Consider the following 17,271-nt stretch of genomic DNA (forward strand, 5'->3'; position numbering starts at 1 on the left):
TCCCCCAGTTCTGCAAGCTGTTCATTCTCGTTTACGTGCCCGACCCTCCCTCCTTGTTTTCAATACTTTAACTTCTTCACTTTTATTTAGTGCATGGAGATCTGCAAGGCCCAGGAGCCATCGCCAGTCCCCTTAAGGCCTTTCCCAAACCACAACTCAATTCATGTCCAAGCATTCACCTTTACCTACTAAAACGCTATTAAGCCTAACATGAGGACGTGGGCCCAGCTAGTGAAACAGAATCTGTTTGACAAAGTGAAACAGTATAAATATCTCAACACCTCAGCACATGTCATAATCTAAAAAATCAACTGAGAAACGAGGTTAGTGACAGCCATCACTCTGAAAGGGTTTCTAAGGCTCAATGACAGCCATCATCCACTTAAGTAGAAAACCTGGAACAGTGCTGGAACTTCCCAAGAGTTGCCAGCCTACCAAAATTACTCCAAGAGCGCAGCTATGACTCAGCCAGGAGTTTACAGAAGAACCCAGGACAACATCTAAGTGCCTACAGGCCTCACTGGGTTCAGTTAAGGTCAGAGAGAGAAAGTACTCTCTCTGACCTTAATTGAACTGAGTGTACTTTATTTTCCTATGACTGTATTAACTAGCATTAAAAGTGACAACTACTTTCTACAGTAGCAGGCAACATGGAGGCTGTTAAGCGGCTTCCATGAAAATACAACATGGCTATTCAACTATTTTTTCCAATACTGGTAGGATCATCACATTATACAGATACGTGGGTCTACAGTTAACACACTGCTCTTTTTTTAGCTGTTTGACAACATGAACAATGCTAATGAAGCACCAGGAAGTTGACTGCAGTTCCCTTAATCAATTGAACCCCAATGGATTTTCTGAGGTTCCTGCTTGAAAATTATATTCCTGAAATGAAAAGAGTACTTCTCTGTAATACTCATTCTGTAATTCATTTCAGTTTTCTGTGGTTACACAGTTCCTTGAAACTAAACAATGTAAGCGCGTTACAATGTTTTAGCACTGTTTATTTGAGGTGGGCTCCATTGCAGAGTGGAATCAGTTGGGTTAGGTTTTATTTCAAAAATGTGACCAATGTTTGAGAAACGTGGTAAGATGGAGGATTCTTTATTTTTTTTTCTGACTAAATGAGATAAAACAGTGACACGGGTCAAACAAGTTGTTAATTATTCTTTTCCCAATAGTTTTAAGTTGGTTTGTTGTTATCATATCCTTGTGACCAGAGTTTTGTCTTTACTGATGTGTTTTCTTTATGTTTGAATGATTTCAAAAGTTCAAAATTTTTATCGTTCGCCTTGTACACCGATGATAGTCTGATATAATTGTATAAAATTCATGCAAAACACCTCAGATACCCCTGAAGCTGCTGAGCAAAAAGAAACACTAAAAATACATCACAGACAGGATTCACAAACTCTTCATTCAAGTATCCAAATGAATCAAGGACAATTTGGTCACATTTCGCAGTATTTCACTAACACTACAGAATAAATATGATTCAGGACAAAATTAATTAAAGCCTTGGTTTACTTGAAGTTTGAGATGATAGCATATTCACCGAATTTTGCTTTAGCACCACAATTACTTTTTACTTAATTTTTAAGAGTAAAACAGTCAAACTTTGATTAAACATTTATAGATGAGTTCAGCGATTCACAGTCTGTGAAAGACTCTGCACTAATCTGAACAATGCTAATGAAGCACCAGGAAGTTTACTGCAGTTCCCTTTATTTATTCTCTTTATTTATTTCCTTCATTTATTTCCTTGTTCTGTGGTCACACAGTTCCTTCAGTCTACACAATGTAAGCACGTTATATCCCACATCATTTTAATTTCGTCTAAAATCTAACTAGTGTACAACATTAGACATCAGTCAACCTTACATTTATACTTTTCTCATCATCAGTCACACAGGACACAAAACAATGCTTCTTGTTGTGAGCTGGGATAGGCTCCCTCCACTTTACAACCATGAACTGTAAAAGCAGAGAAGGGATATAAACATACTGGTCTTTTTGAAAGCAAGAAAGAAAAAAGATCAGCACATGATTGAAGCTGTTGAATGCTCACCATCTTATTGTTTTATTTTATGATGATTATTGAGAGCAGTCTGACTGAATTTCCTGGTTTTCAGTCCTCAGAGTGTGTTATGTAAACAGCAACAACATCTACATCAACATCTAAGTCAAATGATAAAAAAAACAATGTGATGCTGATTGTATAATGTGGTGAAAATAAAATGTAAAGCAGTTTCTTCCTCAGCTGAATCATAATACTTTTTTAATCCCAGAGAAAGTAAAGTAATGAGAGAGTTAGAACAGAATAGAATAGAATAATCCTTTAATTGAATTTAATTTAATTGAAATTTGGGTGTAACAGCAGCAAGACAGACACATATACAAACAAACAGTACACAAGACACAGAACAGAAACATACACAATTTTTACATATGTACATGAAGGACAATGGTTACTAAAAAGTGAGTACTGTACTGTTATTAAATTAAATAAAATGAAATACAGATAAGAGGGCCTCTTTGCTTAGGCTGCTGCCCCCGCAACCCGGCCTCGGATAAAGCGGATGAAGATGGATGGACAGATAAGAGGCAAACCCTGGTTGTAGTGTGAATCGGTTGATAAAATAGTGCAAGGTACAGCGCTGATGTAAACATCTATGATTGTTGGGAGCAGTTTTGATTGTACAGTCTGACAGCTGCAGGGAGTAAGGACCTGCGGAAACGCTCCTTCATGCATCTAGGATGCAGCGGTCTGTCACTGAAGGAGCTCTGCAGTTCAGCAACATTTACATGCATGCATGGGGTGGGAGACTCTGTCCATCAGAGATGTTATTTTGGCCAGAGTCCTTCTGTCTCCCACCACCTTCACTGGGTCCAGGGTGCATCCCAGAACAGAGCTGGCCTTCCTGATGAGTTTATCCAACCTCTTCCTTTCAGCTGCAGATAAACCGCTGCTACAACATACAACACTGTAAGAAATGACAGATGCCACCACAGAGTCATAGAAGGTCTTTAAAATCGCTCCCTGTACTCCAAATGACCTCAGCCGCCTCAGCAGGTAGAGTCTGCTCTGACCCTTCCTGTAAAGAGCATCAGTGTTGTGGCTCCAGTCCAATTTATTATTCAGGTGAACACCCAGGTACCTATACGAGTCCACTATCTCAATGTCCACTCCCTGGATGTTCACCGGTGTCAGTGTGGTAGGTTTGCGTCTCCGGAAATCCACCACCAACTCCTTGGTTTTCCTGGCGTTGATCAGCAGGTGGTTCTGCTGGCACCAGTCCACAAAGTCCAGAGTCCACTGTCTGTACTCTGTGATGAGGCCGACTATGGCAGAGTGGTCAGAGAACTTCTGTAGGTGGCGGCATGGGGAGATAAAGTAAAAACAAAATAATCCAGTATATTACAAAATATTACAAATTCAAGCACTTGACATTTTTGTTACATTATACAAATTCGTCATGAATTCTCTCTTACTTTAGCTGTCTTTCTTCCACAACAATAAAATCGCTCTTTGCACACAACTCTAGCTCTCAGTATACTTTAAGACCAGTTTCCTGTCAAGAATTCATGGTGCCTTATTTGCTCTGTTATCTACCGTTGTGTACAGTGTTGTCGACCGCTGTTTTTATCTCAAAAAAAATGCCATCCGATAAGAAAGCCTAATCTCGGTTATTCAATACCAAAGAAATTTCAACTTTTACGAATTGAAATTGCAAAACTCTTAGCTATGTTTTTGATAAAAACCTCTGTTTCTTTGCTCTGCTTCACTTTAGCAGCATCAGTTTTTTGCAGGTAATTTTCATATGTTGATTCATGGTTTTCTCCCATTTTTGATCTACCTGGAGCATATTTTCAAGGTGGTAATGTGCTATAAAACACCAGGCCAGGAAAATCTTCATATTTTTCTGTTTTATCGCCAGTTACTTTGACACAAAGACATCTGCTGTGATAGCTGCACCTCTGAAGAAGTCTCACAAATATCAGCTTTGTTTTTATGCCTAGGTAGATAACACTGAGGTTGTTATTGCAGAGAAACAGTCAATCTCAAAAGCCCCGGGGCTCTACATGTCCAATATTGTGCTGCTTTAGGATCTGTTATTAATATGAAAATAAATATATTTTCATTTAGAGTTCTTTTCTGAAAGTACACATCAAAGAATTTACAATAATTATGTCCGACTGAGCCAAATTCAAATTGAATCAAATCAAATCAAGTCGGGACCTTTTGAATCAGAATTGAATCAGTTGGAGAAATTAGTGACAATACCCAGTTCTAATTATAACTACTCACTCTGCAGAGCTAAATTGACAGCTTCTGTGTAATATTATGTGACAGTGCTGTTGTTTTGTGTTGGATTGGGACAGTAGAGAGACAAGTTGGACACAGGCGTTCAATTTGTGTCTCAGTCTTCAGTTCAGTTAAATTCAATACTTTCTTGTCCCACAAGGGGAAATTCTTTTAGCAGCAAGGGCAACAACACAAGTAAACAAAACAATAATAAAAACCCATAAGATGGTTATTTGCCATTAAGGAGATGAGATGCGGTGGGGATAAAGCAAACCTGGAGTCTTTCTATAAATATATAACAAATAATGATATGAACTATGACTACACTGCTGCACAGTTTTAGCTGAACAGTAGAAACATTAAAGCTCCTCCGTGTGTAACAGCTACAGTGCAACATAAAAACTGGTCAGAAGTCCTTCAGGATGAATCATGATGTCAAGCTGAACACAGTTGGAGAAATCTTCTGTCTGATGCTTCACTGGTGGCCCTCGACTGTAAGCAAAGGCATTTAAATCAAACCAAACTGTGACTCAGAGCAGAACAGACTTTTGGTGTTCCTCAAAGGTACTCTGAAACGACGGCCAGAGGGCAACAAATCAAACTCACTGTGAAGTGGATGGTTAAAACAATTAACAATAGAATGAGCCTTCCACAGCACGTTTGTTATAAATGACCAAAAGTCCATCTTACGAATGCCCTGAGATTTTACTGGCAGTTTTTACCAAAAGTCCTAACCAATTCTTGTTCTTCAGAGTTATGTTACAAAACCAAACATCAAAACAGGAAGAAATAACAGATTCAATAAAACTTCTGTAAAACAAGGACAACGTTTCAGATGAGACTTATTTGTACAGCCTTGCAAAGTTATGCTGACTAACTCTCTCCACCATTAAAAATAAATAACTAATAAAGATGAATTAGACCGAAAAGTCAGATTTTTTGCCACATTTTCTTTATGAGCTCTCCAGACACACACAGTGATGTCTGTTTTCAGAGAAAATTTAGTTCCTCCTTTTACTTCTAACTCCTAATCTGACTGAATCTGCTTTTTCGGCATTGTTCTCCACCTTTAAAGAACCACAGATGTGTCATGTGAACTTTAAATGTTTAAGGAGGTGATGCTGGATGAGACAGAGTGAGAGAGAGGAGCAGACAAACTAGTTTAATTCAAGAAAATATTCAATGAAGACTTCATAACAAAGCTGAAGGCCTTTGGTGTCTGATCATGCACAGAGTGTTGGGGTTAATGTTGTTTCGATGAGTTTTGTAATCTGTTTCTCAGTTTCCCTTAAGATAGAAGTTGTGTGTGTCATGGCTACTATTTATAAACGTCTCTGTAATGTCAGTGTTTTCTGTGTTATCCAGCTGTCAGGGTGCTATGTTTTTATTTGTTTTAAGTTTAACCAAGCATAACCTGTAAGTTAATGAGTGGGTACATGAGTTTCTTTATTTTCTCATTAAGTGCTGCATTATGTATCAATAAAGAGTAGATTGCATAAAAATATTATTCGTGAAACCCCTCAGTTAGATTTTATTGAGCGTCAGTGGTTGTAGCATGCTAACCTGTCATGTCTGCTAATGTCAGTGACTTTAAACCAACTTCTGACTAATAAGAGGGAAACATTTACTTTGATTTTGTTTTACTTTAGGATAAACTTAATTCGTGTCCTTAATTAATGTCCCTTAAACACTTGAAATTTTGTATATGTAGTGATGCAGTTGTTGTTGTTGTGCTGATCCTCCTTTATAAAACATGTAACACTGTGGATTTTTTTTATCTTCATGCAGGAACATCAGGACATTTATTTATTTTAGAGAACTCAGAATCTGTCTCCACAAATGATTTGTGTCCTGCAGGCAGCATCTTGAAATCTGAGTTGGACCATCATGTCTCATCATGTGTTCCAGGTCTCAGAGTTGTGTCATCATGTAGTTCAAAGTTCAGGCTGGATTTAAAACAAGAATAAAAGTGAAGCATCAGGAACAAACACTAGTTTCAACCGTCCAATCAGAGAGGCAGAAAGCTGAAGCTTGTGTTTAGCTCAACATCACGATTTATCCTGCAGGACTTCTCTCTGATATTTTTTGTGTTCCTTCTGAGCACCTTGTGCCATCTACTGACATGTTTGAGTAATTCACTGGTGGATGTAATAATAAGGGGAGTGCAATGAAGCTGGTGCTGTAATACGTTTTTAAAGAATTAATTCACTACTGTACTTGTTACAGTGTGTTTCCATTGTTTGGTAATGTGACTGGATTCACATAATAATTACCAGTTATAATATAAGCCTTATGTCAAGCGCAGTGGAGTGGAGTGTGAGGACCAAAGTGCAGGATGTTGAAGGCAGACTGATGTGAACAGAAGAGCTGATAATTGCAGGCTGATGGCAGGTTTGTACAGATCCAAAACATAAAGGTACAAAGGAAATTGAAAACTAAACTCCCGAAACCTACAGCTTTCCATGTGATGTTTTACTGGATGTGGTTTCAGGACATTTTTTTCCAAGATCAACATTGACCTTGAACAATAACCACAAAACAAATCAATACTAAATCAACAGCAATGCAGACAAATGCAGCAATATAATAATCATATTACAATACGGGCAAATACAAACATTTATTAAACACAAGAGGATGCATTAACATTAGGCTTGTGCTTAAGTTCAATAAGAAAGATGTGTAATCACTCAATTTAAGGAAACATCACATTACTTAGAATTTTCAAAAAAATGTTAATTGTGTGTCTTCTAACAACAGCCAGTAGTTTTAAATATATCAGAAGTAATCACATAAATCTGTAGATCGTACATTAGACAAAAATATACGAGTTAAAACCAAATGTGTACAACGACCAGTTAAAGTTACATTTTGGGAACAATAATTACAAAGAAAGTAAAAACCTTAATGGTAACAACAGACAGGGTTCTTCGTCATCGTAACAGTGAATCAGTTTTACTTGCTAACATTTCATATACAACTACTTAAGTTACAAAAGTACAGTAAAATACAGAAACACAGTGAAGCAAATAATATGGGAGGTGATCATAAAATTGCAGAAATGTGCTCAAAAATGTCAAAATGAAATGATGGTCCTTTTGGGCTCTTTATGTCTGGAATTTGGATCTCATGAGTTCTCATACCCAGCAGAAAACTGAAAATAAACAACATAAAACATAAGCAGGGCTGGACTGGGACAAAAACATTGGCCCCGGTATTTTGAGTAGAGACCGGCCCAACAGGTATTATAGGCAGGGGTGCACATAAGTGGTCCGCAGGTGCGCATGCGCTTTCAAAATAAAAGACGCACAGAGATGTGGTGCAGAATATGTCGTGAAAATCACACTCTAGCTTACTGTTTTTGTGTTTGAAGCCAGCTCACCTCCTGCAACCACTTTTCCGAGAATACGCGCTTTGTTTACAGTTCGGACTCCTTCTGACATTTCTTTGGAGGTGGAAGAACACCAAAGTAATTGCTTAAAGGAGCTTGCTTCTTCGACATCTTTAAGAGTTCTAAACAAATGTCTGTCCTCCTCCAGAAAATCTTATGTACGCAAACGTGCGTTGCAACTTCTTATCTGGTGCGCGTCTTTTATTTTGAAAGCGCACCTGTGGACCACTTATGTGCACCCCTGATTACAGGAAAGTCTTAAAGCCATTGAATGAAAAACAAACACTGTCTTGTTAGTATGTATGATTTCTATAAATTATACATCAGAAGACCACTTTGATTGTAAGATTCAGATAATTCTTTATTAAAAGCTACACATTTTAAATGAGAATAAGAAATAAAAGTCTTTGTGCCCCCTTTTCCCTGTTAATGCCCTACCTGGCCCCTTGGCAGAATTTTGCTAGACCCATCCCTGCACCGTTAGCAGCTGTCAGCAGCTTTCATTGTTTATACCATTATAAAATGTAAAAAAAAAACCAAAAAAACATCGGCCCATTAAAACAAAAATCACCATCGGGCATACCAGGCATTTGAATGGGGAAAAAGGAGATACAAGACAATGCAAAACTAATGCTAAGTTACTCAGGGAAACACAGGGAGAGACACACAGCCATGAGGGAGGCTAAGCCCTTTGCATAGCGGCCGATCCCACGCACCCAATGCAAAGCTTCTTCAAGCTGCTGCCGTCAGGGAGGAGACTGCGGAGTCTCCAGGCCAGGACCAGCAGACTGAAGGACAGCTTCATCCATCAGGCTGTCAGGAAGCTTAACTCCCTCTCGATTCTGCCCCCCTCTCCCCTCTTCTCCACCACGGTCTCACTGAACTCTGTCTCACACACACACACACACACACACACACACACACTCTCTGACGCACTCACTGGCCTGCTCCAGTCACTTTGTGGAGCATTGGACTGCCATTACCTCATAAGACTTTGTCTGTCACACTATCTTTTATCGTACATTACTAAATCTCCATCTGCACTATTTGCACTACTCTGTCTGGTTTGCACTCAATGCCATTTACCCTTACCTGAATATTGTATATTGTATATTGTATAGTTTCTTGTTATATGTAAAATTGTATTGTATTTATTTAAATTTCTACTTTTTAATTATTTTACTTGCATTTTTTAATCACTCTCTTATATTTAAATGTTTATTTGCTATTCATCTAGGGGTTGAGAGTAACGAAATTTCAATTCTCTGTATGTCCTGTACATGTGGCAGAATTGACAAATAAAGCTGACTTTGACTTTTGACTTTGACATCACTGAACTGAGGGAGACGCTGACCTAAATACACAGACGGATAACAGGGATGTGAGGACACGAGGAACACAGCTGACATCACTAACCATAATGAGACAGGGAAGCTAGACCAAACATAGAAACACGGGACCTTCACAATAAAACGGGAAATACGATACGGAAGTGGAGAGGCAAACGAGAGGGAATGAGGGAACATGAGGGAGAGAGCGGACATGATGGGCTGGGGGAGACATAAACAAGATGGAATAAAACATGAGAGGAAAACAAGGCACGACAACTCACACCACTGTATACACGCTGACACCAGGGGAAGACACAGAGAGCAACAACACAGGGGGAAATCTAACAAACAATACTGAACAGAATAACCTAGGAGATGTAGAATAATTCTTAAGAAATGAACTTAACATAAAACAAAAACACAAGAAAACTGAGAACCCTGAGTCAAAATGACCCAGGACCATGACAATGAGATGTACAACAGAGTTTAAACAACCTCATGCAACATCACGCTTTTAACAAATGGGAATAAAAAAATAAGAAACACATTTTTTTTCCAGAGAAACAAAGATTATAAATATCATAAGAAGTTCAACAGGTTTCCTTCAGAACAGCATATATGTGCTGCAGTGTCAGGAAACAGGACTAACGGTGCGTTCACACTTTTAAATATGACACCCTGAAATGGTGATGTTGTGGAATAACCTTAGAAAGGTCAGTAAAATATATTGTATGCTGTCATATCTACATAATTATATAAACATGTTTCTGTCTGCTATAAAAGTTGTTTGCTTTGTCTTCACTTCCCTCTGCTGGTGAAGAAACTCTGATAACAGGTAACATCATTTATTTTCACTAAATTTCACTGAGAAAGTCTCACAGACAGCATGGATCAACAGCACTCACTGAAACGTGCAACAACAGACAGAAAACAAGTGACACAAACTCACCTCTATGTTTGTGTCATTTTCTCTGGTGTTCAGTCCAAAGTTCCTCCTTGTCTTACTAATGTAGCAGAGCATGAGGAAAACAGCCATCAGCAAAACACCATCCAAGGACGCACGCACAACCAGAAGCCAGGAGGAGTCAAGACAATGTGTAGAGACTCCTGCAGTGACACTTTCACTCTGTGTTGTTGCTGTTGTTTGTAGTGTGGAAGCAGGTGTGTACAATAAATACACACATAAAAATCATAATCAATAGTGATAAAGACAAATAATAAAGTAATAAAGTAAAAATAATAATCATGTTATCACACGGGCAAATACAAAAATTTATCAAACACAAAATGCACCTGCATGCGTAGAAACACTCAGCTTTAGCAAAAATGGTAGATGATGTCCCCTCAGTTTTAGCTCCGCCATGATATTTTCCAACAATGCATTTAAAGCACACACTTAGATTTGAAATGATTTTAAAATATTTTTTGTATGTAATATGTGCACTGATTAAAAGAGAATATGATTGTGAAACTTACTGTACATGCTTATACGAGCATCATAAGAAGTAGTTTTTGCATTTGTGAATGAACAGTGGATTAGATTGGCCAGCACAACAACAAAAAAATAATACTCAGAGACTGGTCATCCAGACTTTAAAAAAAGAAAGCTGGACAAATTAAAGGAAAATACTTTTTAAAATGTCAAACCCTCTATTTCAGTTTAGAAAGTTCTTAAAAGGTGCAATGATCTCTCAGCAGTGAATCAGCTGATCTCTGGCAGTAACAACAATCTCACCTCAAATCAGAAGGTGGGAAGTTTCATGTTTTCATTTATTTGTGTTCTAATTTTGTTTATTTTTGTGATCATCTACTATTCGTAGTAGTAGCATTTCAAGAAAAATAAAATATGAAAAATGTTTTACCATCTTGAAAAGAAACTTACCATCAATCACATGAACATCATTGTTTTTATACAAATCTGGAGACAGAGGGTTTCCATAACCACACCTGTACCGTCCTGTGTCTAACTTGGTCAGCTGTGTGATGGTCATATACAGTCCAACTGTAGATCCTGGTCTGTATTCAATGCTGTATCTGCCACTCTCAGATTTGTTATTAGTTGTGTCAATGAGGATCTCCCCTTCATTCTTACACTCATTCTTACAAAAGAACTTCCTGTGTCCATACACAGTATTGGAACACACCAACGTGATGTTTTCTCCCTCAATTTGTGTTCGACAAAAAACAGCATTTCTATCCAGTTCTGTGAAATATAAGAACATTAATTAAATGTGAATCCATAAATCATTACATATTGTTGTATGCTTTACACTGAGGTGCTACAATTTCAATTCAACTTATCAAAAGTACAGTTGAAATGAGATGAGATAGCCTTTATTTGTCAGTTGCAGGTCTTTTGCCCACAACCGAGATGACAGACCTTGCCGACCGTACATACAATGCAAACATCACATTGGGAAGACAGGTCAGGCCAGGTAGCGAGGAAAAAAACATTGAAATGTGTAACACAAAAGGATAATACAGGAATGCACAGGTAACAACACACCATAACACAATAAACACAGACAAGCAACTTGGGAAAGAGTTCCAGTGTGTACATCTGATCTGGGACCGCTACAATCTTTGACTGCGCCTCCAGCTGACCCGATGTCCACATCAGAGGGGAGGTAAGCGTTGGAGGTGGCGTTGGATAGGGAAGGTGATGCGTCAGTGAGTGCTTATCAGTATCAGTATATGTATGTGTGTGTGTGTGTCCATAGTTCAGGTGAGACAGTGTCCTTCGCCCCGCCAGGCTAAGTAAAGAGTCTTCCAGCCAACCCAGGTGGCCTTGTAGGGAATGGGAAGGAACAGACTCAACACAGTCGTTATCAGGGAGTTTTGTTCAGCTCTGGCCTTGAGCCTGCAGCTGGCGCGGAAGGGGTAGACGCATTATGATGGTGATTTTTCTTTTGCAAACAACTCATGAGAATGTCAAGCTTTTTTTAACACTCCGACACTGGTCTCTCAGTCTCCCGTTAACAGCTGCGAGTTTCTCCATGATGTTATTAGCCGTCGATTCTGTGGTCTTGTCACTCTTTTGCTCACATAGCAGATTCTGAGACCTCACGACCGCAGCCAACTGATCCGAGGTGTAATCCAGCTCCACCCAGAGATGTTGTTCTGAGTTGATTCTTTCCTGATGTAATCCAACATACATACGCTCAGAGGTGTTATTCTGAGCATTCACTGCAGTCGTAAGCGCCTCCAAGCTCTTAACCTTGCTGCCTTCAGTGAGCCCTTTTTGAGAAGTCGCACCTGTCGTTCCAATCCCAGCGGGCAGCCTTGTGGGGGTTTGAACAGCCGGTTCTGCTTTCTTAATTCTCCAATAAGCCAGGGCCAAGCCAGCTCCGATCAGCAAGAACCCTGTTATCATGGTTCCGAATAGGTAGATATCTTCAGCGTCCTCGATTGACAGTCCCGCCAGGCACATGATCCTCTGCCACCCGTCCATCGTGTATCCGGCAGGGAAAGTCCCTCCAGGGCACTCGGGTTCTCCCGACTCCAGACTTCTCGTTAAAGGGTGTCAATAGCATTCAGAGACCAGTTGATCAAATCCATAATTCTCTTTTAGGTTTTAGACCCAGACTGTGAGAGAGTGTTCCAGGGAAAGTAATACAAAAAAGACACGAGACTAGACAAGGACATAAGAACTAGCAGGGAAGATAAGGGAGAAGAGAAAAAGTGCTTCCGCCTCCTCCGAGAGCCAAAGAAAGAAATTTTTTCCATGCTGTATAAAATGTACACCTACATGGTATATCATGTTAATTTCTATTTATTAATTAATTAAACAGCTTGATCTAAACATGGTCTATAATGCTAAATTAGAGCTAGTGAGGGCTCTTCATATTTTTTTATTTCAGGGAATTTTCGTACAAACTCACCATTTGAAACTCTGACCTCAAAGTCATAGTATGTATCTGGAACAGAAGATCTTCCTAAAGAACACCTGTACAGTCCTGAGTCAGACTTGATCGTGAAGGTCACAGACATGAATCCTGTTCCTGGAAATCCGTCTTTATAATTAATGCTGTATCTCCCACTCTGAGCTGTATTTCCATCTGTTTTAATGAGGATATCTTCTGCTCGCTCACATTTTTCCTTACAGAAGAACTTTGTGCTTAAAGAAAAAGTTGAAGGGCATCTAAGTGAAGCATTTGCTCCTTCGGCTGCAGACCAGATATTCTGTTTTGCCTTGACGAGCCCAGCTGGATCTGTCAGATGAAAAGATTAAATAAATAAAATTATTAAAAGATAGATAATCAAAACATTATTTAGTGTATGGATTTTAGTGTCTAAAGTTTATTTTATGAAGTTGAATATTTTTTAATTAAAGAGCAACATTAAGTCCTCACCTGACAAAATGCAGAAAAAGAGAAAATGGAGGATTTTCATTCTGACTTTGATCCTGATGCAAAAAAATTGTTAAACTTCAGAAGAACAGCGTCTGACACTTAACTCCGTCTGTGTTTGTCAGATCATCAGAAAACTGAAGTTACTCAATAAGTTGTTTCCTTCCTTTTTTTAGTTGCATTCATCACACACTAATGAGGATGATGATGTGACAATGAAACGTATGCGTGTACAAAACATTGCATATGAATCTGCCTGTTTGTAGATCAGTACTGTGAAGTTTCTCTGATGCCGTAAATGTCAATGACAACAGTTTCAGACTTTGAAATACTAATTCATCTTATTTAAACAAGTAAAACTAAAAAGTAAAGGGTCTGAAATGTATTTAAAGTAAAAATAAATGTAGCTCTTTGGAGGATATTTCTATATTTACAGGTAATCGGCTAAGTAAACGCTGGCGCATTTGGCTGTCGCTGCTCACCAATTTATTCTCATTTTATTTTGGTTTTAAAGTTAATGACGACAACTTGAATCAAGTTTTTAAAGCGTAATCCTGTTTTGATTTGTTTTTGCAACATTTGCTGGTTTTTACTGCTTGTGCTTCAGCTGTGTGTTTGATCTTTTACCCTCATTGGGCCTTTTCCAGCCATCTACATTTAGTGTCTGGCCCTGATTAAGATGTGGATCCACAGGCAATGCTTCCTCTAAGCTGCGCACGTGCACAATTGCGCACAGCTGGCACGGTCTCTGCACACAGAAAATCTGCTTTGCGTACAAAAAAAATCCAACCTGAATTGAAATTAAAATAAAAAATTTAACAATTCTCTTTTGCAGTGTTAGTCAGTAAATGACTGGCTGCTCCCGTATGGAATTAGAATGATGCCAACGTATCCCATAGTCCAGCCAATAATGCAATTCACATTTGTATATACACACCGAATTAAGGTCGACAGGCTATGACAGCGTCCTTATGTGCCGACACGGTGTTTTAGCTAGCAAAGCGGCGTGGCTGATGTGGAATGAAGCCACGCTAATGACAATGTGTACAACCATTGGAGATGTGACCAGGACAGATGGAACAATTGAGGGAAAAAGGTGTGGACTTTATACCACAATTTAAAAACGATACCAGTTTTTAAATTGTGTTGATAGGCCACGAAAAACCAGAGTGCCTATTTCGGGTCACTTTTGCCGGTCCAAGCCCGGGTAAAGTAGCGGGGTTGGAATTGTGACATTAAAAAAAACAATAATTGCTAAAAGAAATTTAATTTGTAGTTCTAAATAAACTCTAAATGCATTTAGGACATTTTTAACTCACTTTATGTCTCTTCCACGATGTTATTTCTCTCTCCAACAACATAGGTTACAATTACATTAGCATGACCAACTATGCAAATTAGGAGATGACGTCATTTAGCGACTTCTAGCAACTTTTAGGACAACCAATAGCGATTTTCCTTACTGAGGAGTTGGCAACACTGCAGCAGTGATACATCTCCTGTTGTCAGGCCTGCAGGTATCAGTCTGTTGTTCTCCTTTATCTCATAGTGGACAGAAATTATTTTTTGGAGTGGCACAAATAATTTGCGTGGCATCAAATTTGATGCAGAACAGCTGATTGTTCTGTAAATAGTTTGAAATGTTTATTTAAAAAAACGCCTTGGCTGCATTTTTAGGTAAACAGCTGCAAAAAACTTTGTTGTTTGCATAACTCAGTTACTTTTTTGAAGAAGTAACTATATAATTAATAGCCCAACATTGGTCATTATTTACTGTATTTTACACACAGAGTTGCAGGACTCTCTCCCAGACCACAGACTCATAATACAAGTCAGAGATTTATAAAAAAAAAAAAAAAAGGAAAGAAAGAAAGTTGTGTTTTGAAAATTGGAGTTCAAGTTATTTTTACTTTAATGTTCATTGTAAGTGGGCTAAAGCAGTTAATTAAAAGTAGTCTGACATAAATGTAAAGGCTGTAATTTGATTATTTTAATAAACCATGTAACTTGGATGGATTCTATGCTGCCGTGACCACAGTGCACACGTCTGCTGTTGCTCACAGTGGTCCAAGTGTCTGCTCAGTGAGTTTGTGTGTTCGCTCAGACACATGAAAAATTAGAGGAAACATTATCCATAGGGTGTCTGTGTGGTCCGTGCTCACCTGGGTTGTTTTTTTCCATTGCCCATCTACTGGCGACAGCTCTGCTTCAGTACTCTGCTACGGAAATTTTGCGACTCCGCGTTTGCCTGGCTGTCTCTCCACCTGTGGCTCTTTGCCTCTATCCAGACACCGCTTTCAAGCCCCGCTGCAGGTACATCCACCGAGGGGTCTGGCGAAACTTCAATAGCAATGACACCAACTCAGTAGTGTCCATCTGGTCCAGAACTCGTCGTCCTCCCTGCATGACTGTGGCTGTTGACCACAATGTGCTGGCCCACCTAGTTAGGTGAGCTAAGCCTACTGTCAGACATAGTAACTCCAGCGTCAACTTCGGTCTATTAAACATCCGCTCTCTTACTGGTAAGGGGCATCTCGTCCAGGATCTCCTGGACTTTCTTTGCTTGATTGAAACCTGGCAACAGCCTAATGAATTCCCTCAATGACTCTACTCCATCTTAGTTTGTTTACATCTGTCAACCTCACAATTCGGGAGAGGCGGCGGCCTCGCCATAATTCGCTGAAAGCACTGGAAAGTTCTCCCTGTCTCTGCTCCACCCTCCCACTCATTTGAATACTTTGCAGTACAGCTCCTTGGATCTACTTCCACCATTATATGTGCTGTTTCTCAGCCAACTAAGCCAAATAAGGAATTTTTAAGGAATGACTTTGCTGCGCTTGTCACTCATTTCTGTGTACTTTCCCCAAATTTGATAATTGTTGGGGCGATCGTGGCTCAAGAGTTGGCAGTTCGTCTTGTAATCAGAAGGTTGCCGGTTCGAGCCCCAGCTTGGACAGTCTCGGTCGTTGTGTCCTTGGGCAAGACACTTCACCCACCGCCTACTGGTGTTGGCCAAAGGGGCCGATGGAGCGATATGGGAGCCTCGCTTCTGTCAGTCTGCCCCAGGGCAGCTGTGGCTACAACTGTAGCTTTCCTCCACCAGTGTGTGAATGTGAGAGTGAATGAATAATGGAATTGTACAGCGCTTTGAGGTTCTCGAAAAGCGCTATATAAATGCAAATGCAATCCATTCGTGACTTCAAAATTCATGTGGACAATGATAACATCCCCCTTTCCAGAGATTTTACTTCCTGTTTGGAAAGTTTTGGGCTTCTACAATACATAAAATTTTCTTCTCATTTTAAAGGTCATAGCTTGGATTTGGTCTGCTGTTCTGGCATTACCCCCACTCACTGTAAAGCCCATTTGTTTCCCCAATCTGATCATATGTTTATTTCTTTTAATGTAAATACAACAGCTTCCAAAACCCAATGTATATACTATATACTATATATATATATATATATATATATATATATATATATATATATATATATATATATATACACTCAACAAAAATATAAACGCAACACCTTTGTTACTGCTCCCATTCCCCATGGGATGGACGTAGAGACCTAAAATTCATTCCAGATACACAATATAACCATCCCTCCCAAACAGTGGTCACAAATCAGTCCAAATGTGTGGTAGTGGGCACATCTGCCATATTGAGATAATCCATCCCACCTCACAGGTGTGCCACATCAGGATGCTGATCTGACATCATGAGTAGTGCACAGGTGTACCTCAGACTGCCCACAACAAAAGGCCACCCTGGAATGTGCAGTTTTGTCTCACAGCAAAATGCCACAGATGCCACAAGCAATGAGGGAGCGTGCAATTGGCATGCTGACAGCAGGAATGTCAACCAGATCTGTCGCCCGTGCATTG

At 39.3% G+C, this 17,271-nt stretch overlaps 1 pseudogene; it reads right to left on the reverse strand.

The window, feature by feature from the left end:
• Window positions 1–7,385: 7,385 nt before the first annotated feature.
• LOC146579471 (polymeric immunoglobulin receptor-like) lies at window positions 7,386–13,423 on the reverse strand (annotated as a pseudogene).
• Between the last annotated feature and the right edge of the window lie 3,848 nt (window positions 13,424–17,271).

This window comes from Mchenga conophoros, linkage group LG3 (genome assembly GCF_057382185.1).
Source record: "Mchenga conophoros isolate Kocher_MC1m ecotype Shallow Benthic linkage group LG3, M_conophoros_male_GT1.1, whole genome shotgun sequence".
Classification (NCBI taxonomy): Eukaryota; Metazoa; Chordata; class Actinopteri; order Cichliformes; family Cichlidae; genus Mchenga; species Mchenga conophoros.